We start from the raw sequence: 23,459 nt of genomic DNA on the forward strand, positions 1-23,459 counted from the left end.
TGTTGATTAGATATTGGTCCAAACACTCTATAATGGAGTGTTACAAATAGTGAGGATTACACTAGATGTAGCTGCAGGGCAAGTCTAGTGAATAAGGGTATATGATAATAAATTAATATTTAATTATTGTAATATTAGTTTTCTATTTTATTGTATAGTTGTTTAAGTCACTTTGTTTCTTTTTGCCCAAGTTACTTTTTTTTTTATCTAAGTATATTTTCTTTTTGTCTAACTAACTTCCTTTCTTCTTTCTCAGTTTCAGGAATATTCCAATTCATAGGTCCAAATGGATCTCTGAGTTGTTGAGAGGGTTGCCCAAAAGCAGTATATAAGGCATAATTTTTATTTTTATTTAAAACTCCTAATCAAATAAGATTTTTTTTTTCTTTTTTGTTCTATTTGTGCAAAAAAGATTTTAATTGCTCTAATAAGCCTTTAATCCAACTAATCCAACCTTCATAACCTTTAGGCACTACAATTGAGCGAACTTGCACATGTTTCATCTTAGGGTAGCTTTTGTACTTAATTTAATAGGATTTTTTAATTGTAAATAATTGTTTATTTAAGTAGTTTTATTAGTTTTTATGACTAATTTTATGGTTTAGGTGAGGGAGAGCATCAAGGAGGTGACATGAGTACTTAAAGGGCTTAGCATTCTATAACTCCATTTTGAGTCTTAATTAGTGGTCTAACCGATGGTTCAAATTAACAAGATGACTGATTAGAAGGGCCGGTTAGAAGTGCGAAATTGACAAAGTGAGAATCCCTAACTGGTGGTTTGCACAAAGAGAAAGAAGGGCTAGTTAAAAGGACCAGTTAGACATCAAGTAGGTACTTTAAAGAGGTGCTTTAACCCTATTGGACTCCAATTTAAATCTCATGAGGTTTAGGGTTTTAGGAGCTATAAAAGACATACATTTAGAAGTTTTTAAGAAGTCTTTTAGAGATTAAAAAGTTGCTAGAGGCAAGATTTGGAAGAGGCAGTCAAGATCAAGATTAAAGAAATTCCATCAAGATTCAATAGTACTTTTTCTCTTCTTGTTTTATTTTCTTATTCTTTAATTTAATGAATTCAATTACTTTTATTATTTTTATTTATATTATGAGTAGCTAAATTTATTTTTTTATGATTGGATGGAAACCTATTAATATAATTATGATTTGATGTAATATTATTCCTCTGATCTTTGATTTAATTATCTTATCTTATTATTTTTATGCTTCATGTTATTGTGGATGTCAGAATCCAATATTTGCAACATATCTAGGTATTAAGTGAAGTAACAGAAGTTGAAGTTTAATATTAGTTTAAAGAATATTAGCCAAGGACTATTAAGACTTAGACATAAAGCTTAGATTCTTGAGATTGTTTTTCAATTTTTCATAGAACTTAATGAATTTATATTAAGACTTTTGATCATAACAACAAGAAAGGAATTAATATGAAAATGGTGGGTATGACTTGAAAGAATATATTTGCTAGAATAGAGTAAATTATTTTTAACATTATTGAGCTAGATTAAACGAATAGTTTATTGAATTATAGAAAGGTTAGTGTGGTGGAAACTTAATCTTAGAGTCTTTATTAATTTGATTTCTTTATTATAATTATTTAGTTTTGATTTTAATTATTTTCAAACTCATATTCAATTATTTAATCTAGTTAGTAAAAAGCTATAATATATTTTGGTATTAAGTACTACAAATCCTTATGGGATGATAATCTGGACTCATTCCTATATTAGATTATGGCAACTGTACGCTTACAGAAATTATCATAAGACTTTAGTTCATACTTAGAAATGTCTCTCGGAACCGCTAACAATTGAAGCTTCTTGCACAACCGAAATAAAAAGTAAATAAAATGCTAAGTGGAAAAATCGAAAGGGCGGCTTAGGCAAAAATAAGAGTCTACTCTAAAGGGCAGCTTAGGCAAATATTAAGACATTAGCCTACTAAGTTGAACTTCGAAAGGGCAGCTTAGGCAAAAATTAAGGCTTGAATAGAAGAAAAAGAAGAAGAGATTTGGTTGCTTACATACAGGAGGATGAGACTGCCAACAAACCTTTGACAGGTTTTGTACTTATCTAACCTAATAATGGTTTTAGCTAGAATCACTAGAATTGGATTAGCACCATACTCCACTTGGGTTAATGTCGACAATTTGGATATCCCCATCTCCTTGGGAAGAAACTAGCATAAATTAGGTATCAAGGCAGAAACTCACCATCTTGACCCAAATATGTGAATTATTTTCTTTTTTGTCACAACAGACAATTAGAGAAGTGAGGGTAACATAATCACTAATAGTATGGGAGAGTACCTTAGTTGGGGGCATATTGAAAAATCCAACAAGTTTGCTAGGAAAGGGGGCGATAAACCTTGTCAAAGTAATCATATGGGTAGACCTACTAGGGCCTCCAAGAATGGTAGTGAATTCTTCAATCATTAAACATAGCTCTTAGCAATTGAAATGGAAAACATGATCTTTTGGGCATCAAAAGGTAGCAGCCGAATGTAGAAACCTATAATCAAGCTTGGTGTGTTGCAAGGCCTTGAATAAACAAAGATGAAATTTTTCAAGTTTGATCCATTCATCACTAGTTAGGGTATAGAGTAGGGTTTTTGAACTGTTTTGAGTCATTCTTCTAAAGATGGGATGAAGAGAATTGAGTTTGAGAGACAGGGGTTATTAGCACCCCTTTTCCAGATTTAAATATCGAGGAAAAAGTAGAAAATCCTATAATGAAAGTTACTACTTTCTTTTGTGACGATTTACGTCCAGATACAAATTCTAGAAGATTTTCTTGATGAAAATCATTGTTTTATCGACAATTATTTAAAATTTTAAATAAAAAAGAGATATTTATCGACCTTAAAATTCTATCGCTTTCTTTAGGGTTTCTCTTGAAACTCTACCTCTAGAAATAAAAAGAGGTAAAATAGAAAATCCTATGATGAATATTACTGCTTTCTTTTATGACGATTTACATCTAGATACAAATTCTAGAATATTTTCTTGATGAAAATCATTGTCTTATTGATAATATTTAAACTTTAAATAAAAAAGAGATATTTATCGACCTTAAAATTCTATCGCTTTCTTTAAAGTTTCTCTTAAAACTCTACCTCTAGAAATAAAAAGAGGTATTTAGGGTTTTGGAAGAGGATCAAAAACTAAAAATTGGCCGTAATTGAGATTAAGACTTGAGAGACATTAAGAAAGAAAGAACAGAGTGAAATTCAGAGAGAAAAGTAAGAAAAGTAATGTTGTTCTTAGTCGTCGTTAAAAGATCCAAGCCATTGAAGAAAGAACCATTTTAGGAAACAAACTACTCAAGAAAGAGCATTTTTTGAAACTTTTTTTAGTCGATAGAAGATTTCTCAAAGCTGGAACCAACATTAGATTCCTACCCAATCTTCGATTCAACTACATCCTTATCACTTGAGACTCGCCAATCCAACATCCATGGTCACACTTGACGGTTTCTTCAATCATACACCCACATTCATCATAAAATCGGTTCTTTCATTTATTTTATTTTCTTTTATTATTTAATCTTAGAAATATGATTAGGGTTTTGATATATGATGAGTGATTAAGTTTTCTTTTGAATATGTATGTTAATAGGGTTTGATTGTGATAATAAGAACTTAGGGTTTTGAGATCTGACATTTTGCCAATTAGGATTTTTATATCTAATTAGAAACATGTTATAGGATTAATATTTAAATTTATTTGTCATGATGATTAGGTAATTAAACCTACTAAAGATGATTCTTTTGTTCTGATTTGCCTTCTGTCACTTTATAATATTTAGGGTTTTTAAGGTTATTAGTAATTTAGGGTTTTGATTGTCTGATTGACTTTTGTTATTTTTATTTTGATGTTTTCATCCTATTTTTTTCTCATTCTAATTGATTTTTACTGTCTGTGTATATGAAATTCAGCTATGGGGATGCAAACTTGTACTGACGAACGAAGAAAATCAGCTTAGGAACCCTCTAGCCGATTGGTTGTTCAAGCTCGCACCAGATTTTGTACTTTTTAGGCATTTTTAATGTACTTTTAGCTTCTGTATAGTTTTAGGTCTTTTCATTTTTGCAATCACAGTTGTAGGTGGATTGTAATGATTAGGTTTTTATTTTTTATTTTATTTTGTTTATTTTTGTTTATTGTATGTTAATTAAATACATATTTATGTGACTGATTAATTAAAATGGGCCACATATACTTAGGATAACAAGTTGATCCAACATGATTCTGATAGTCTAATAGGCTAATCCACTTTAACTAGGCTTAAAACCCTAAAATCCACGTAGACTTATCGAGCATTAACATGTTTAGTCATAGCTTGAACTTAGTTAGGGTTAAGATCACAATTAATGGGCTTTCTCATAACAAGTAGTCAATTAGGCTTAAAAGCTGGAATTTAAAAGCATAATTGGTAATTAGGCTAGACTAGGTGGGCCTTGTACATAATTGATTAAGAAATTAGGATAACCATTTAATATGGGCTAGGTTTAATTAAAATGGACCAGACTTATGTATATTATGTGTGTTGTTTTGGCATGCTTGTGTATGAATTGCTTATACTTATATGAAATAATTTGTTAAACAATAAAATTAAAGACTAATATATACAAATAAGGAAGTTGGCTTCCGGATCCATCTCTAGATTTTGTTGTGTAAGCTTCCTATGAAATCTGAGAAACATCACTCATTAATAAAATTGTTCCAGTGATTATCCAAGTGGCGACTCCCATCTCCGTGCTAGTCTCAATGACTAGTTAGCGTGTTCCCGATTAGGTTGGAAAGCCTTACAGTGCCACAGTTGTTAAATACACTTGGGTACGTGCCCGAAACTACTGCCCACAGTGCGCCTCCATTGAGGATAAGAGAAGCTGATTCTAATATATGTTTGTCTTAATTTTATTATTTAACATATTATTCTTACATCACTACACTTTCACACACTATACACATTGGTTCCTATAACCTCGATGGCATCGACTACCGGTTCTTTGGTTCCACTCGAATCCTAGATTATGACATTGGTTACTATCACTCGCATATAAGGAGTGTATTTCCTTCATCGCATGGATCCTTAAGTAGGGAGGCAAGCTAAGGAATAACACTTTTTGCTTATTGAAGCCTTTTATCCTTACCCAAGACCAGCCCATGGTAATGACTGTAGTAATCTCCCTTAGGTACCATGTTGCTTGCTATATGAGATGTTTTTCTTTGTAAGTGTTTTAAGCCCAAGTATTAAAAGGCCTTGGCCCAATATAGAACCAGGCCCTAGGCCAAAAATATTGCAGGCTTTTTATGCTTACATTAAGAAACATCACCTTGTTTGTTTAATCCGCCTTAAGAGCTTATGGCATGCACGTCGGGATCCTAATTGATAGAAAGCTCAAACTAAAAATTCTAGGGAAGAAAGACTTACCATGAAGCATGTGCAGAAGCAATAAGGTTGGAAGGATGAAATGTGTACTACTGTGTATGTCCTAACCTTATTTTTTTCCTTATGCATTTCACGTGCATCATGCATCCCATGCATAGCATGCATCATACTAATCTTTTCTTTTTAGCCATATAGACTGTCCTATGGGTTGGAAGAGGCAAGACAGTAGGAGATTGAAAAGAGTGCCCATTGTCCTAAAGATCAAAATTAATGAACAAGATATCGAAATTCTTAAGAATGCTGTAATTGAAGACTTGAGGGGTATGATTTGGGAAGAGCTCTAACAACTCTTGGCCGAGATGGCTGCAAGCCAAGCCTCACTTGCTGCTCTTGTTGCATTTGCTAATCCTCCCATTATTCTTGACCCAGTTATGGTTGTCGTTGAAACTATTGCTGCAGCTAATGCTAATGCCAATGCCGAAGACTCGTCTAAAAGGGGTGTACCTTGAAATTTCTAGGACTTTGACAAGTTCATGCTAGACCAGGATAGGAGGGAGACTGCCTTTGCCCCTAGTGAGGCTGTGAGTAGATTGAGCGCCCTGCTTGACAAGATGCAGGGCATGCTGGAAATTAAAGGTTTAGATCGAACCTATGATTTTAAGGAACTATTTTTTATATGAGAAGACAAGCTGCCTCCAAAATTTAGAACACCTGATATAGACAAGTTCAATGGGACTGGTGACCTAAAGGTTCATCTAAAGCAGTATCTAACCATCATGGAAACTACTCAACTGAGCAGGAACTAGATTGTCAAGCTATTTTTTGCTATCGCTTGAAGGACCCGCTGTCAACTAGTACCGTGGTCTGAAAAAATCCGCTAAAGATGTATGGCATGATTTATGCAATTCTTTTGTCAAGCAGTATGACTACAACACTCATTTGGAAGACCGTGAGAACTGACGAAGGGCAAACTACCAGGCTAGATGGAGTAGGGCCCTGGATATGAATGTTGTGCAACAACCGAGGAAGTTCTCCAACTTCAAGCAACCTCTCTCTAACATCCTTAAAAGATTGATTCAAAATGGCATGTACTAACCTACCACCTTAAAGAACTCATCGATCCCAAATGCACCTAGATACAAACCCAATACCTACTGCAAGTTCCACCAAGCACCTAGCCACCATACTGATAACTGTATCCGGCTGAAACACGAAATCCAGGACCTTATCGATGTCGAAAAGCTCACTGACCCATATCAACCTAGCACCAGAAGAAAACCCTTGCCAAGCTACAACAACACACCCCCCAGAACTAAGTGTCCATGATCAACCCTAATGTTTGCAAAGAGGAGATCATGAACTCTTTCATAGACCTATCTCAAACCAAGAATCAATCCAAGCTAGATAGCCCATAGAAAAATCTTCATTGAGCTGGGTGCACCACTATCCATGGTGTTTCGACACTTAAAATGGAGCGGGAAGCTTAAGCTCCAATCGCCGAAAGACATTCCTAAGCCTCACAATAGGTCAGTATTATGAGTATCACTAAGATTTTGATCATGTGATGGACCAGTGCAACCATCTCAAGCACGAAATTCAAGACTTAATTGACTCTAGATAATAGGAGGTTGAGCAGATTCCTTGGTATGAGTGTGAAGACTTGCTTGGGTAGCCCTCGAGCAAATATGACTTCAAGGTCCGATATTTGAGGCCACCATCGACTGACAGGATTGAGGATATAGTCCAAGTGGTTAGGGATCAGATAACGATCAAGTCGCTTGTGAATCTTATATCTTGGAGGTCTGAAAAGAAGAGGAAAAAAGTCGGTAATGGCCATCGACATTTGGTATAGTTCTAGAGATGAGGATAAAGTTCAAGATATCAAGACCAAGGACATTTAGGCAGACAGTGATACTGAGACTGAACTAGCAGGTAAGGGTAAGGAAGTCGGGGTACAAGAACTACAGCAAGAGAAGCAAGCACCTGAAGACAGGGATGCCGTAAATGATGGAGAAAGGAGAAGAAGACAACTGATGTCTAGAAGTTGTTGATGCATTTTTCAGACCATATAAAGGCTCTGATCCATGTCTTATCTGGTATAAGTGTTAGCACATCCACTACCCCTGAGGAGATTATCAAAACGGTAACTAATAAGACCACCAGGATGATCATCTTCTCAGATGAAGACTTACCCCTTTAAGGAAGGGACCACAAAAGGCCTCTACATTGCAGCGAAAGTGAAAGGGAAAAGAACCCCATGTGTGATGGTTGATAGGTTAGCTATCAACATGTGTCTTTCTCGAATACTCCTTAAACTAGGGATGACTACAAAGGATCTAAAACCATCAGACATAGTTATACGGGCCTATGATGAGACCAAAAGAGATGTAGAGGGGACATTTTCAACACTGGTAAAGACGAATCCTATAGAATCCTGGATGGAGTTCACTATCCTGGACATCCTAGTAACCTTCGCAGTATTATTGGAAAGGTTGTGGTTCCACGCCCTAGGAGGAGTCCCTTCTACAGTACATCATAAAGTAAAATTCCCTCCTAAAGGCGAGATAGTCACTATCCACACCGAAGATGGTAAGGTTATCTCAGCAGTTCAGGTTGCTGTCAAAGAGGTGGATGTCCCTATGGATTCCAAGTGGTTGTTCTCTACGAGGACTACATGGATCCTAAAGTAGCCAGCATGTTCAAGAAAATGAGGGGCTGGGAAAGAATCAACAGGGTGTTGCAAAGCGGCCAGACTTTTAAAGGTTAGAAGACTCGGCGAGGTTTTGGGATGATCTAAGGAAGAAAATGAGGGCAAACAAAGGGGCGAGACTCTAAAAGACGTGTTCATCCAGGAGTACAAGTCCTACTCTGTGGAGCTCGAACCTATCAGTTTAGCTAGGACTGAGGTACTAGGATTCAAGATTTTCAAGAACCTAATCATCGACAGGATAGTCGAGCTGAGTATCAAGGAAGTCCGTGAGAAGGTCACCACTAAGATATAAGAGTTGAAGTTAGAAAAGCTTGCTATGCGGCCGGAAAAGATAAGCTAAGAGAAACTAGTTGCTCTTATTGAAAATAATATTATTGATGTATTTTGCGATTATGTAATAACGTCCGATATTTATGAGGACAATGTTTCTTTTCTTCTTAAAATCAATGATATGAATTATTTTGCTTGTGTGATATTTTTTCTCTGATGGTAATGTGTATTTTGATAATCATGACATGTTCATGTTTGACATCAATTTCATACAAGTTGATTTATTTAATTTAGGCACAGATGTAAATCCACAGAATATTTTAATAGCTTACCATACAACTCTTAAAGAGAGGACAAAATTTGAGAAAATAATAGGAAAAATAAAAGCGGTATTTGCTTGGTCCTATGACGACATGCCAGGTCTAGACTAAAAAACAACAGAACACCATATCCCAACTTATTCACACATCAAGCCAGTCAAGTAGAAGATGAGAGAATTAAGGTCAGAATGGGCAGAAAAGATAAGAGAGGAGGCTGCTAAGTAGGTTAAGACTAATTTCCTTGATGTAGTTGACTATCCCGAATGGCTGGCAAACATCGTTCCAGTCTTAAAGAAGGATGGTAAGGTTTGAATATGCGTGGATTATTAGGACTTGAATAAAGCATACCTAAAGAATGACTTTCCTCTTCTTCATATAGATGTGATAATTGATAGTGCTGCTTCGAATGCAATATACTTCTTTATGGACGGTTTCTCTGGATACAACTAGATTATGATGGCAGTAGTGGACAAGATCAAGATGTTGTTAATCACCAAGTGGGGGGACATACTGCTACAAGGTTATGCCTTTTGGACTAAAGAACGCAGGGGCAACTTATTAGAGAGCAGACACTACTTTGTTTCATAACATGATGTCTATGATTTGTCTCTATTTATTTAAAAAATTTGCATGCTCATAAATTTTGAAAAATCGGGGGTAGCTATCAGCACCCTTTTTACGGATCTAAATATCGAGGGAAGAACAAAAAATCCTATGATGAAAGTTACTGCTTTCTCGGGTCTCAACAAGTGAAGGATGAGCGAATCCGAGGCTAGGGTTAAGGTTAATCCAGCTAGAATTGTCCTTTTGAAACCAATTTGGACCTAATTGTTAGAAAAAAAATGAAGTTTAAGGGTCAAAATGGTAGTTTTTACAAGTGTAGGGACATAATTGAACTTTTTAAAACTTCCTCTATAGAGCCAATCAGCTCTATGCTCTACATAGAGCCCGTCGGCTCTTCATAGAATTGATTGAGATTTTGACACTCTGACATCTTTTTTGTGACGATTTCACGTCCATATACAAATTCTAGAAAATTTCCTTGACGATAATCATAGTTTTATCGATAATTATGTAAATCTTAAATAAAAAAGAGATATTTATCGATAGTTTTAAAATTCTATTACTTTCTTTAGGGTTTCTCTTAATACCCTACCTCTATAAATAGAAAAGAGTGTTTAGGGTTTTGGAAGAGGATCAAGAATTGAAAATTGATCGTAAGTGAGATTAAGACTTAAGAGCCACTGAGAAGGAAAGAATAGAGAATAACATATGTTCTTAATCATTGTTAGAAGATCCAAGCCACTAAAGAAAAAACCATTGTAGGAAACAAACCACTAGAGAAAGAGGATTTTTAGAAATCTTTTTTAATCGACAAAATATTTCTCAAAGCCAGAACCAGCACTAGATTCCTACCAGATCATCGCAGATCCAACATCCACGATGATAACTTGAGGTTCCTTCAACCATACATCCACATTCATCATAAAACAGGTTCTTTCATTCTTTTTTTGTCTTCTTTTATTATTTGATCTTTAAAATATGATTAGGGTTTTGATAAATGATAAATATGATTAGATTAAGTTTTTTTTTTTGAATATGCATGTTAATAGGGTTTGATTCTAATAATAAGAACTTAGGGTTTTGAGATATGATATTTTTCCAATTATGATTTTTAGATCTAATTAGAAACATGTTATAAGATCAATATTTAGATTTATTTGTCATGATGATTAGGTAATTAAAACCAGCTAAATATGATTCTTTTGTTCTGATTTTCCTTTTATCAATTTATAATATCTAGGGTTTTAGTAATTTAGGGTTTTATTTGTTCAATTATCTTCTGTTATTTTTATTTTGATGTTTTATCCTTATCCTTTTTTTTCTCATTCTAATCGATTTTTAATGTCTGTGCATGTGAAATTCAACTCTGGGGATGCAACATTGTACTAACGAACGAAGAAATTAGCCCAAGAACCCTATAACCGATCGGTTTTTTAAGCCAGACACCAAATTTTGTATTTCTTTAGGCATTTTTATGTACTTTCAGCTCTGTATAGTTTTAGATCTTTTTATTTTCACAATCATAGTTGTAGGCCGTTTGTAAAAGTTAGATTTTTATTTTCTGTTTTATTTTGTTTATTGTATGTTAATTAAATACATGATTATGTGATTGATTAATTAAAATGGGCCACATAAACTTAGGATTAAAAGCTAATCCAACATGAATCTGATAGTCTAATAGGCTAATCCACTTTAACTAGCCTTAAAATCCTAAAATCCATATAGACTTAGTGGCCTTTAGCATGGTTAGTCAAGGCTCGGGTTAAAATCAAAATGAATGGCCTTCTCATAACAAGTAGTCTATTAGGCTTAAAAGCTGGAATTCAAAAGCATAATTGGTAATTAGACTAGACTAGGTGGGCCTTGTACATAATTAATTGGGAAAGTAGGATAACCATTTAATATGGGCTGGATTTAATTAAAATGGGCTAGACTTAGGTGTATTATGGGTGTTATTTTGGCATGCTTGTATATTAATTGCTTGCATTTATAAGGAATAATTTGTTAAACAATAAAATTAGAGACTAATATACACAAATAAGGAAGTTAGCTTCTAGATCCATATGGCATAAGCTTCCCTATAGAATCTAAGAAACGCTACTCAATTAGTAAAAATGTCCCGGTGATTATCCAGGTGGCGACTCTCATCTCTGCGCTAGTCTTGGTGACTAGTTAGCATGTTCCTGATTAGGTTGAAAAGTCATACAATGCCATAGTCGCTAAAGACTTGGGTGCGGGTCCGAAGCCACCGCCCATAGGGGTGCACATATATTTATAAGATAAGAATTCAAGTCAGAATTGAACTCTACAGGTGCAAAGCCGATTGGCTGAGTGTAGTGCCGATTGGCTATGCACAAATTCGATCAGCTCAGCTCTACATTCCTTTGGATATTCTTTATCTTCTACAAGTCTCTTCATATCGTAAAACTAAGGCTTCTTTTTTAGTCGCATATGGACTTGCATTATCCGGTCTCCCTAATAACAAGGTGCACCTGATTTCACAATCATTAACAGCTTCATTAGAAGCTGCGAGGGGTTATCCCATATAGACAAAAGAGTAGCCAGTGCATCTGCCATCTTGTTTTCATCTCATGGTAAGTGTATAAATGAAAACTTATAGAAGTTGCAAACCAAAGTCTTAAGATATCTGACATATGCCTTTAACCTCTCTTCTTTCACTTCCCACTCTTTAATGGCTTATTGAATTACTTGCATGGAGTCCTCATAGAACATCAACTACTTCGCTCCTGCTACTATGGCCATTTCTAATCCAAATAGACACACTTCATACTCTGCCATGTTATTTGTCACTTTAAAGTCCAACCTCTTGGCCATTGGTAGCATCTCCCCTCCCGATGTGATCAAAACTACTCTTAATCCTGCACTTTTTAGGTTTACTGCTCTATCGAAGTACAACTTCCACTCTTGAATCTCAATTGCCCCCAAATCTTCACCAGGAAATTCTAGATCCCTAGGTTCTTCTCCCTCAATTACATTCTAAGACAAGACTTCTGCTACAGCCCTACTGTTGACTACCTTTTTTGTGACGTACTGGATGTCAAATTTTGTTAGGAGCACTAACCATCTTGCCAGCTTCCCATTAAGAGACAGAGCTTCAAATAGATATTTCAGCGGGTCTATTTTTAAATTGCTTGCACCTTATAAGACTAGAAATAGTGTCTTAATTTCCTTGTAGCCCATGTCATGGCCAAACACATCTTCTCCACGAGATTATATTTTGACTCATAGGGCATGCTCTACGTCATTAGGCTCGCACTATGCTTTTTAAGGCTAAGTATAGAATCAATGGCTTAGCATCCTTGGATGGCTTCATTAGATACTCTTTGATTCTATCAAAGGGTTTTTGACAACATTCATCCCACACAATGGGTTGATGTTTCTTCAAAAGCTTGAAGATGGGATCACAAACTATTGTAAGCTTGAAAATGAACTTATTGATGTACTGTAGACATCCTAGAAAACCTCTGACTTCTTTCTTTATCTTTGGCATTGGCATTTCCTGAATAGTTAGCCTTTACCTTGTCCGGATCAATCTTTATACCCTGTTGACTCACTATATGCCCTAGCAGCTTCCCTGATGTTACTCCGAATACACTCTTTTTCAGATTGAGCCTCAAGTTATACTTTTCCACTCGTCCTAAAATGTTAGCTTCCCTGATGTTTTAGAATTTACCGTCATGTCATCTACATATACCTCCACCTCCTTATGCATCATGTCATAAAATAAGGTAGTGTCTGCTCTTTGATAAGTTGCTCCTGCATTCTTTAGTTCAAGGCATAACCTTATAACAGTATGTACCCCATTCGGTGATTAACCTCATCTTCAGGTTGTCTACTACTGCCATCATGATCTAATTGCACCTAGATTGGTGAAGGAGTAAATCGCACTTGAAGCAGTCTATCGACTATCACATTTATATGAGTAAGGGATAAGTCATCCTTAGGGCACACCTCATTCAAGTACCTATAATCCACACACATCCTAACCTTACCATCCTTCTTCAAGACTAGGATGATATTTGCCAGCTATTCAAGATAGTTGATTATATCGAGGAAATTAGCCTTTACCTGCTTAGTGACCTCCTCTTGGATCTTTTTTGCCTATTCTAGCATCAATCTTCTCATCTTCTACTTGATATGCTTGATGTGCGAATAAGTAGGAATATAGTGCTCCATTATATTCTTGTCTAGCCCTGACATGTCATCATAAGACCAAGCAAATACTATTTTTCTTTTCTTCATTATTTTTTCAAATCCTCTCCTCTCCTCAAGAGTTATATTATTTAGCTATCTAAATATTCCTCGGATTTTCATCTATGCCTAGATTAAATGAATCAATTTGAATGGAATTAATGTCAAATGATATAGATGATTCTATGCATGTTTATTGACTATTTATCAGTCGTTTATTCGTGTATTTGAGTCATATTTATTCATGTTTGATCGCACTTTGGTATGTTTATGAGTTTTTTAGGTTTTCGGACTCCTTGATGGGAAATTGGTTGATTTCTGGGTAGAAACCAAGCTATTTTGATGATTTATGCATATTAGATGTTCGTTGGATTCGATTCCTTCTTGGCGTGCATTTCGAGGCTTTTGCACGGGCCGTTGCACAGCCCCTGCATATTTGCACGAGCTGTGGCATGGCCCGTTACATGGCCTCCCTTGGACGTTTTTGAAGATTTGCATTTTTATGCGGGCTATGGCACTTCTGCCTATAAATAGGCACTCGCAAAACGAGACAGGGTTCCGCTTCTGACTTATGGACTTCTCTACGTGCACGACCCTCCACTTCTACACCTCTATTCTTGACATTTTGGGAGACCAAACATCATTTCAAAGGATTGATATGGGAGATTCAAGTAAAGATTGAAGGTTCCAAATGATCGATCGAGACATCCGAGATCCATACTTGAGGCTGGTTTCAGAGTTGGTGCTTGCAACATTTCCACTCCGATTCGAGAGAAGAGGGGTTACATATTCCATTTCCTTTTCTGTTATTTATTTCCTTTTGTATTTGTTTCTTTCATTATGAGTAGCTAGGGCTGCCGAGCCCATTGGGGTTTACCTTTGTTGATAGATTGTGCTTAGTTATTAGATTTGTATTTGCCATTCTTGTAATCTTCTTGCTATTCATTAATAAAGTTTGATTTAGTTAATTTGAGACGTTGAATTAATTGTCTTTTAGGTTGTTTCTTGACATTGAGAAATGCTTGTTACAACTAGAATTTGAATAGTAAGAACTGGTAGTTAACACTTAAAGATAAGGTTAATTTACTCCCCGGCTTAAGAATTAACAACTCTTAATAGTTCTATATCACGCTTAATGCTAATCTATAATAATCTGATAGGAAGAGATTCCATTAGGTTAGTGCAGGTTTAGGAACTCGGTGAGCTCGAGAGAGGAACCGAGTTTGATTCAGGATTTAGGCACGGGTAAGCAAGATTGGTAATTTATAGAATCAACCTTTAGAATTCCATCACTTAGGCCCCCTTTGGGTTTGTTTCTCTTGTTGCGGTTGTCTTTCAATTGTTAGTTGCTATTCATTTATTTATTTGCATTCATAGTCATTAGTTAGTTAGTTTAGACTTCTCACACCTTATTTTAGACTAGATAACATAGCGAACAGTAGTAACTCTAGATTCACCCGATCTCCAGGGATACGACCTTGATACTCACTAGTGCTAGGCCACATCGATAGGTTAACTGCCTTAAGTGTAGGTTGCATCAGTAGCCCATCAAGTTTTTAGCATCGTTGCCAGAGAACCCGTAACGGTGAACTAGAGTGAATTGTTTTCGTGTTACTTTAGTCATTATTTGTTTATTTATTTATTATTTATTATTTATTTTATTGCTTTTGTTGATTGGTGGTTGTTTGGGTTGTCGGTTTCAGGTAGTTTATGACCAGGAGCTCTAACCCTGATCCCATAGAACCATTATCTGACCTGGAGCATTCTCTCAGATTATTGAGACGACGTTTGCAAGCAGTTGAGGAGGAGGTTAGAGTTACAGTTCAGGTTCATAGAGCTAACGTGATGGAGAACCACAACCCCCAGGCCGATGACGATCAGAGGACGATGTACGAGTTTGCTCGACCATCTTTGGATGGACACAAACTAGTATAGTCAGACCTCCTGTAGCGGCCAACAATTTTGAGATAAAGGCCAATGATATCCAGATGATCCAGCAGAGCATGCAGTTCGGAGGATTGCTCAGCGAGGATCCCAATGCACATATCGCCAACTTTTTGGAGATTTGTGACACATTCAAGATAAATAGAACAACCGATGACGCCATTCGGCTGAGATTGTTTCCATTTTCCTTGAGGGACAGAGCAAAGAGATGGTTGCAATCTCTTCCACAGCAGGCGATTACTACCTGGACGGCGTTAGCTAAAAAATTTCTCTATAAGTATTTTCCTCCCTCTAAAATTGCTAAACTTAGAAATGACATATCTTCTTTTGTGCAGTTTGATGATGAGAGCATGTACGATGCATGGGAGAGGTTTAAGGATCTTTTGAGATGCTGCCCATATCACAGATTGCCAGTGTGGATGTAGGTTCAAACCTTCTACAGCGGCTTGAACCTTGCGATGAGGCAGATGGTGGATGCTGTAGCAGGTGGGGCATTAAGCGATGGGCGGCCGAGCTCGGAACTTGATAGAGGAAATGGCCATGAACAATTATCGGTGGCAATCCTCAGGGCCCGAGCCGGGAAGGCAGGGAGTGGTCAACTAAGTGGATTCTATAGCAGCCTTGGCAGCTCAGGTGGAGCTTCTAGCCAAGAAGATTGACCAACTCCAGATGCCGGTTCATGCAGCGAACGTTGGCTGTGAGTTTAATGGTGGCCCGCACTATAGTGCAAACTATACTGTGGGAGGTATGTTTGCTTCATCTTCTTATACTTTTCCATCTGTTTCTGTTGTGTCTTCTGATGTTGAGCAGGTTGATTATATGGGGAATGCCCCAAGGCAACAGAACAACCCTTACAGTAACACATACAACCCTGGGTGGCGTAATCATCCCAATTTCGGTTGGAGGAACAATAATGCCAGTGCGGTTTGGAGACTTCATCGGCCAGCCGGCGGCCGGTGGGCTGCAAGCTCCTCCTCCACCAGAAAATAAGTCAAATTTAGAGGAGCTTATGATGAAGTTTGTGACATCTACAGAGACGAGATTCCAGCAGAGTGATAGTACACTTAGGAATCAGTAGGCCTCGATTCAGAACTTGGAGACTCAGATTGGCCAGATTTCTAAGATGCTTTCAAAGAGACCCTCAGGATCGCTCCTCAGCACTACAGAGTCAAACCCGAGGGAGCATTACAAGGCTATCACCTTGCGATCAGGTAAGCAATTGTCTGGTTCTTTACCTTTAGCTGATAAGGATGATATGATTGTGCAGGACGAGCCAGCTAAAGAAGGACTAAAGCCTGAGGTGGTGGAGATTGAGAGGAAGAAAGAAGACAGGCAAAAAGAGCCCTGTGTGGGAGTATCAGCCCCCGGTTCCATATCCTGCGAGGTTGAGGCAAGATAAGGTGGACAAGCAATAAAAGTAAGTTTCTTGACTTGTTTAAGCAGTTGAAAATTAACTTACCTTTTGTTGAGGCAATTTCGCAGATGCCGAAGTACGCGAAGTTCTTAAAGGAGATTTTAAGCAACAAGAGGAAGTTGGAGGATCTTGGTCAGGTAGTACTTAATGAGGAGTGTTCAGCTATTCTCTAGAACAAGTTGCCACTCAAACGAGGAGATCCAGGGAGTTTTATTGTCCCTTGTGTGATTGGCGATTTGCCAATTAGTGGTGCATTGACCGATTTAGGAGATAGTATTAATTTGATGCCCACTAGTTTGTTTGCTAAGTTAGGGTTGCATGAACCTAAGCCTACTAGGATGAGCATTCAGTTAGCTGATAGGACTGTTAATATTCCTAGAGGTATTGTTGAGGATGTACTTGTGAAAGTGGATAAATTTATCTTTCCTGTGGACTTTGTGGTGATGGATATGGAGGGTGAGAGCATTGTGCCTCTTATCCTGGGTAGGCCTTTCCTAGCTATATTGAGGGTTGTTATCGATGTAAGCGATGGGAAGCTTAAGCTTAGAGTTGATGATGAGACCATTACCTTTGACCTAACCACTTCTATGAGACAGTCACTAGACCACGATGATGTTGTGTATTCTGTTGATGTGATTGATGATGTGGTTGAGTCCCATTTACAGAAAATGTTATGTTCTGACCCTTTGCAGGTAGCATTAGCTAAGGATGAGGAGGAGTTATCTAACGAGCAAGTGTTGTAGCAACTCGTTATTTTATTGGCTTCTGAGCCGAGCTTGTCAACTGAGTCTTATCATTTTCTTGACAGGTCTGGAGTGTAGAAGGTAAAGACTTCATTCGAAGACCCACCAGTTTTAGAATTGAAGGAGTTACCGAGCCACTTGATTTATGTCTTCCTAGATGAAGAGAAGCGCTTACGAGTGATCATAGCAGCTGATCTGACTCCCGAAGAACAAGCCATGCTTTTGGAAGTTCTAAGGAAGTACAAGAAGGCCTTTGCCTTCAAGATAGCTGACATCCCAGGCATATATCCAAGTTTTTGCTCTCATAAGATCTTGTTGAAGGATAGTTTCAAGCCGGTTGTTCAGCCTTAGAGACGGCTCAACCCGAACATGAAAGAAGTGGTGAAGAAGGAGGTAATTAAACTTTTTGATGCAGGTTTGATCTATCCTATTTTTGACAGTTCGTGGGTGAGTCCTATGCAGGTTGTGCCCAAGAAAGGAGGCATGACGGTGGTAAGGAATGAGAAGGATGAGTTAATCCCGACTCGGACAGTAACAAGCTTCTGAGTTTGCATTGATTACATGAGGCTTAATGATGCAACTCAGAAGGATCATTTCCCTCTTCCTTTCATTGATCAGATGATTGAGCGTTTGGTAGGTTACATGTTCTATCGTTTTCTTAATGGTTGTTTAGGTTATTTCCATATTCCTATTGCACATGATGACCAAGAGAAGACTACTTTCACCTGTCACTATGGGACGTTCGCTTACAAACGGATGCCATTCGAACTGTGAAATGCATCAGCTACATTTTAGCGGTGCATGATGGCTATCTTCGAGGACATGATTGAGGAGTCTATGGAGGTATTTAAGGATGACTTCTCTATTTTTGGTGATTCTTTTTCTCTTTGTTTGGCAAATCTTGAGCGCATGTTAGCTAGGTGTATTGAGGCTAACTTGGTATTGAATTGGGAAAAATGCCATTTCATGGTGAGAGAGGGGATTGTTTTAGGGCATAAGATCTCTCAGGCTAGGATGGAGGTGGACAGAGCAAAGATAAAGGTTATATCTAAGCTACCTCCTCCTAGTTCTGTTAAGGCAGTTAGGAGTTTTCTAGGCCATGTAGGGTTTTATAGGAGATTTATTAGAGATTTCTCTAAGATTGCTAGGCCTCTTACTCAGTTGTTAGTTAAGGATGTATCTTTTGTTTTTAATGATGCATGCTTGGCTGCTTTTGAGTTAGTTAAGAAACTTCTGACTACAGCCCCAATCATGGTTTTGCCTGATTGGGGGCTAGCTTTTGAGTTGATGCGCGATGCTAGTGATTATGCAGTTGGAGCTGTGCTTGGACATAGGATTGAAAAGAAGTTCCAACCTATTTATTATGCTAGCAAGACTTTGACAAGAGCCCAAGAGCACTACACCAGCACAAAGAAGGAGTTGTTGGCTGTTGTTTATGCCTTCGACAAGTTTAGATCGTACCTCGTTCTCCCAAAGACCATTGTCTTCACGGACCACTCGGCATTGAGGTACTTATTCCTGAAAAATGATGTGAAACCGAGATTGATTTGGTGGATTCTTTTATTGCAGGACTTTGATGTCGAGATCAAGGATAAGAAGGGCGTGGAGAATCTGGCAGCGAACCATTTATCGAGATTGGAGAATCCTCACTTGGATGCACTTGATGAGACGACTATAGACGATCGATTTCCAGAGGAGCATTTATATGTCACTCAGGTATACACTGATACTCCCTGGTTTTCAGATTATGCTAACTATTTGGTTACTAGGGTTCTACCAAAGGGTATGACTTATCAACAAAAGAAGAAATTCTTTGCTGATTTGAAATACTATATTTGGGAAGATCCCTTTCTGTTTAGAGTGTGTGCAGATCAGGTGATTCGTCGTTATGTGTATGGTGAAGAGACTCTCTAAATATTGAGGCACTGCCATGAGGGACCCATTGGAGGTCATCAAGCGGCAAGCCATACAGCGAGGAAGGTGCTAGAGGCGGGATTCTATTAGCCTACGCTCTTCCAAGACGCACAAAAATTCGTTCAGGTTTGTGATGCTTGTCAGCGCGCAGGTAATATCTCTTCTCGTGATGAGATGCCCCAAACTAGTGTACAAGTTATTGAGATTTTTGATGTTTGGGGCATCGACTTCATGGGACCATTTCCCTCTTCATATGGTAATAAGCATATTCTGGTTGCTATTGAGTACTTTTCTAAGTGACCTGAAGCTCAGGCTGTGGCCACTGATGATGCCAGGGTTATTTGCAGGTTCCTTAAGTGATTGTTTGCTAGGTTTTGCACACCTAAGGTGCTTATTAGTAATAGAGGAACACATTTCTACAATGCCCAATTAGAGAAGGTACTTAAGCGGTACGAGGTTACTCAGTGGTTCTCTACTCCCTATCACCCCTAGACTAGTGGGCAGGTTGAGGTAACTAATACGGGTATTAAGCATATTTTAGAGAGAACCGTTAGTACTAGTAGGAAGGATTGGGCTCTTAAGTTAGATGATGCATTGTGGGCATTCAGGACTACTTTTAGGACATCTATAGGTTTTACGCCCTATCGTCTTGTTTATGGAAAGTCATGTCATTTGCCTGTTGAGTTAGAGCATAGGGCACTTTAGGCCCTTAGGACTTGTAACTTTGATATTGATTCTGCAGGTAAGGAGCGACAATGGCAGCTGAGTGAGTTAGATGAGTGGTGCTAGCATGCGTATGAAGACTCGTTAAGTTACAAAGCAAGGATGAAGAAATGGCATGATCAAAGGATTCATGGGCCTAAGGAGTTTTAGGTTGGGGATCGAGTGTTGCTTTAAAACTCTTGCCTTCGTCTGTTTTCTGGAAAGTTGCAGAGTCATTGGTCTGGACCATTTCAGGTCAGACAGGTCTTTCTGTATGGAGTGATAGATTGCATCATCCCGAGAAAGGAGATTTCAAGGTGAATGGCCATCGGTTGTAGCTTTACCATGGTAACTCGTTGGATGTTGAGCAACGAGTTGACCTGGCTTTATATGCACAAGAGGGTTGATCCGGATGAGTTAAGCTTAGGACTCAGCAAAAATAAGCACTTTTGTACATTCGACTTTGGTTATGCTTTCATGTTTTTTTTAGTTTTTGTTATTTCGTTATTTTCTTTTGACTTTATTCATTTTAGTTTGCTTGATTGTTTATATGTTTAGTGTTACTCTTTTAACTTGTTTTGATTCCTCTGTTTCGAAGCTTTTGATGATATTTGGTGTTGGGAAGAATATCTTTATGTGTTACAGGTGATTTGGATCGCATTCTGTGCAATTTCAGGCCCGTCCGTGTGTTCGGGACCGTGCATGGGCCGTTGCACGGGCCGTGCCACAGCCTAGCAAGGGGCAGTGCACACCAAACCTTATTTCAAAGAGTTTTTTCACATCTTTTCACTCTGTCGATTTTCTCTTCTTCCTAACTCTTTCTCTACTCTTCTACTTCTTGTCAAAGGCAATCCAAATAAGTAATTTCATGTTTTTCACTTAATTTTGCTTGCTTCTGTTCCGTTCTTGCATGATTTTCATTCCATTCTTCTTGTACTTTTGTTAATTTTCGCATTATTTCTCTCCTATTCTAGCTTACTTTCTCGCAAATTACATTTTCTTTTGATTCTTCACCTCAAGTATGTCATCTCATTCCACTCTTTATTTATTTTCCGTTGCAATTTCCGACTTTAGAACCTTTTCTATTGTTTATTTTGGTTCATTTGCTTTATTTCGATTATGTTCTGCTTGTCTTTACTTCTCTGTTTTTGTATGTCAATTTTTACTTCATTTTCGTATACCTATTTCATTTTCGTATTTTGAGTTTATTCCATTTTTTCAATTATTGTTCCTTTTTATTAATTTTGTCTTCATTCTATTTTTATTATGCTTTTCTATTCTCTCTTAATTATTTCAATTCTGTTTTTTACTTTTTTTTCTACTCTTTTTCTTTCATTAGTTTTTATGCGTGTTTTTATTGTTTTCCGTTTCTGTTATTTTATTTTTACATTCTTCGTTGCTGGTTGTGTCATTGGACACATAATTTAATGTGATTATGTTGTTTCTGTGTGTTTTGAAATTACAATGTGTAATGGTATATCCTTTGATTACTGTTTTTCCTTTTCATGCATTGAATCTTGAATGTACTGGCTGTACCATTGGGTACATTGTGATGTTATGCGCTGAAATGCCATTAGGCATTATATCTGTTATTATCTGTTTTCTCTTCTCTCCCTCCACTCTAAATTTTCAGCCTTGCAGGATTTCGGCGATTAGGGTACCTTACCCCTAGCTTCCTAGGTTAACAACCAACCCGTTATACTGCCGAATTTCTGTCAAATTTTGTGTAAATTGAACATGCATGATTGATTATAGTGTTTTGCTATTTATGTTGTTATCTGACATTGAATTTTATCAGGTAGTATGGCCGACGATAAGCAGCGAGCCGTTGGGAAGCGAGCTAGAGTTGAGGATGGTTCTTCTAGCCACCAGACCTCAAACCAAACAACTGCTCCAGTACCTCCTGGACGACAGGTTTACCCTCGGGCAGCCGATCACCCAAGAGCCTGAGCTCTACATGTCCCCACACCTGCAGCCGGCAGGCATCCTTACTTGATCTTCACCAACTAGAAGCATATTGATCGATTTCGAGTGGTGAGGATGAAGACGCTTCTGACTAGGAGGTGCATCGATTGGCAGGCCTTGAGGGATGTGGCCTGTTTAAGGAGATTTCTAGTTTGCTGGAGACAATACCATGGAATAGGTTCTTTAACATTAGAAAGCCTACCTATAGAGAGCTAACTTTGGAGTTCTTCAACACCTTTTGGCTTCAGCCAGCTGTTAGGGATTTTACTTCGCCAAACACGGTTTCCTTCAGGGTGATTGGCAGGACTTACAGGATGTCCTTAGCTGAGTTTAGTATAGCTTTAGGGATATGGACTAGAGCGGAGGTGGACTCCGATTTGTTTGAGCAGGCAGTTAGGCATTTGGGGACGGATATAGACTCATATTGGGAGGATATTAGAGTGGTCAGGCGCTCTTTCTCTTCGAGTCAGACCAAAGCTTCATGTGTTTTAGACAGTTTGAGATACCTCCATAAAATATTGGCGGACACATTGGCTGGTAGGGGTGAGAGTTGGGGAGCTCTCAACAAGCTTGATGTTGCTTTACTTTGGCATACTCGACAGAGGACCTATTTGGATTTAGGGTTTCTGATAGTACACAAATGGATGGGATTCAAAGATCAGCTAGGAAAGCAGTTATTAGTTTTGGACCCTATGTGACTAGGCTAGCTAGGAATATGGGGGTATTGACTCTAGCCGCTGTTTAGAGTATGACAGAGTTGGGTTCTATGCTGGCTGTTGGGACACAGCAGATGTACAACATGCAGATGGTTACTTGGACTGAGTCTACCTCAGGCAGTTTCGAGTACCACTTGACAAGGTCCACTTTAGCTAGCCAGACGGGTGGCAACGGTGCTGATGAGGGTGATGATGATGTTGACATCACCGAGGAGCAATTTATACCTCCACCGCCGCCGCCACGTCCCTCATTTAGGCCCACAGATGTTCCTAATCCATCTATGTTCTTTAGTCCATCAGTAGCCGGTGCCTCTTCTTCTTTTTCACCAGGCACATCAGTAGCATCTAGATTGGATAGGACGGAGGCCCAGATGACCCAGTAGTGGGATCTTATACAGACCTTCCGTACCGAGGCTAAGGATTCAGTGAGAGCCTTGTGCGAGATGCTTCACACACAGTCACATGTGACCCAGCTTCTTCGGGATGACCTTGTGGCCTTGTGCACCGAGATGAGAGAAGACCATAATAGTTCTCATTTTTCTTTGCAGGATATCTCTCAGCAATTGGCTCGAATGTG

The 23,459-nt window shown here is 38.1% G+C and overlaps 1 non-coding gene across 1 annotated transcript; it reads right to left on the reverse strand.

The window, feature by feature from the left end:
• Positions 1–15,730: 15,730 nt before the first annotated feature.
• On the reverse strand, positions 15,731–15,837 carry LOC112533720. Its single transcript, XR_003078055.1, has one exon. It is a non-coding gene; the product is annotated as a small nucleolar RNA R71 (small nucleolar RNA).
• Between the last annotated feature and the right edge of the window lie 7,622 nt (positions 15,838–23,459).

This window comes from Ricinus communis, chromosome 6, assembly GCF_019578655.1.
Source record: "Ricinus communis isolate WT05 ecotype wild-type chromosome 6, ASM1957865v1, whole genome shotgun sequence".
Classification (NCBI taxonomy): domain Eukaryota; kingdom Viridiplantae; phylum Streptophyta; class Magnoliopsida; order Malpighiales; family Euphorbiaceae; genus Ricinus; species Ricinus communis.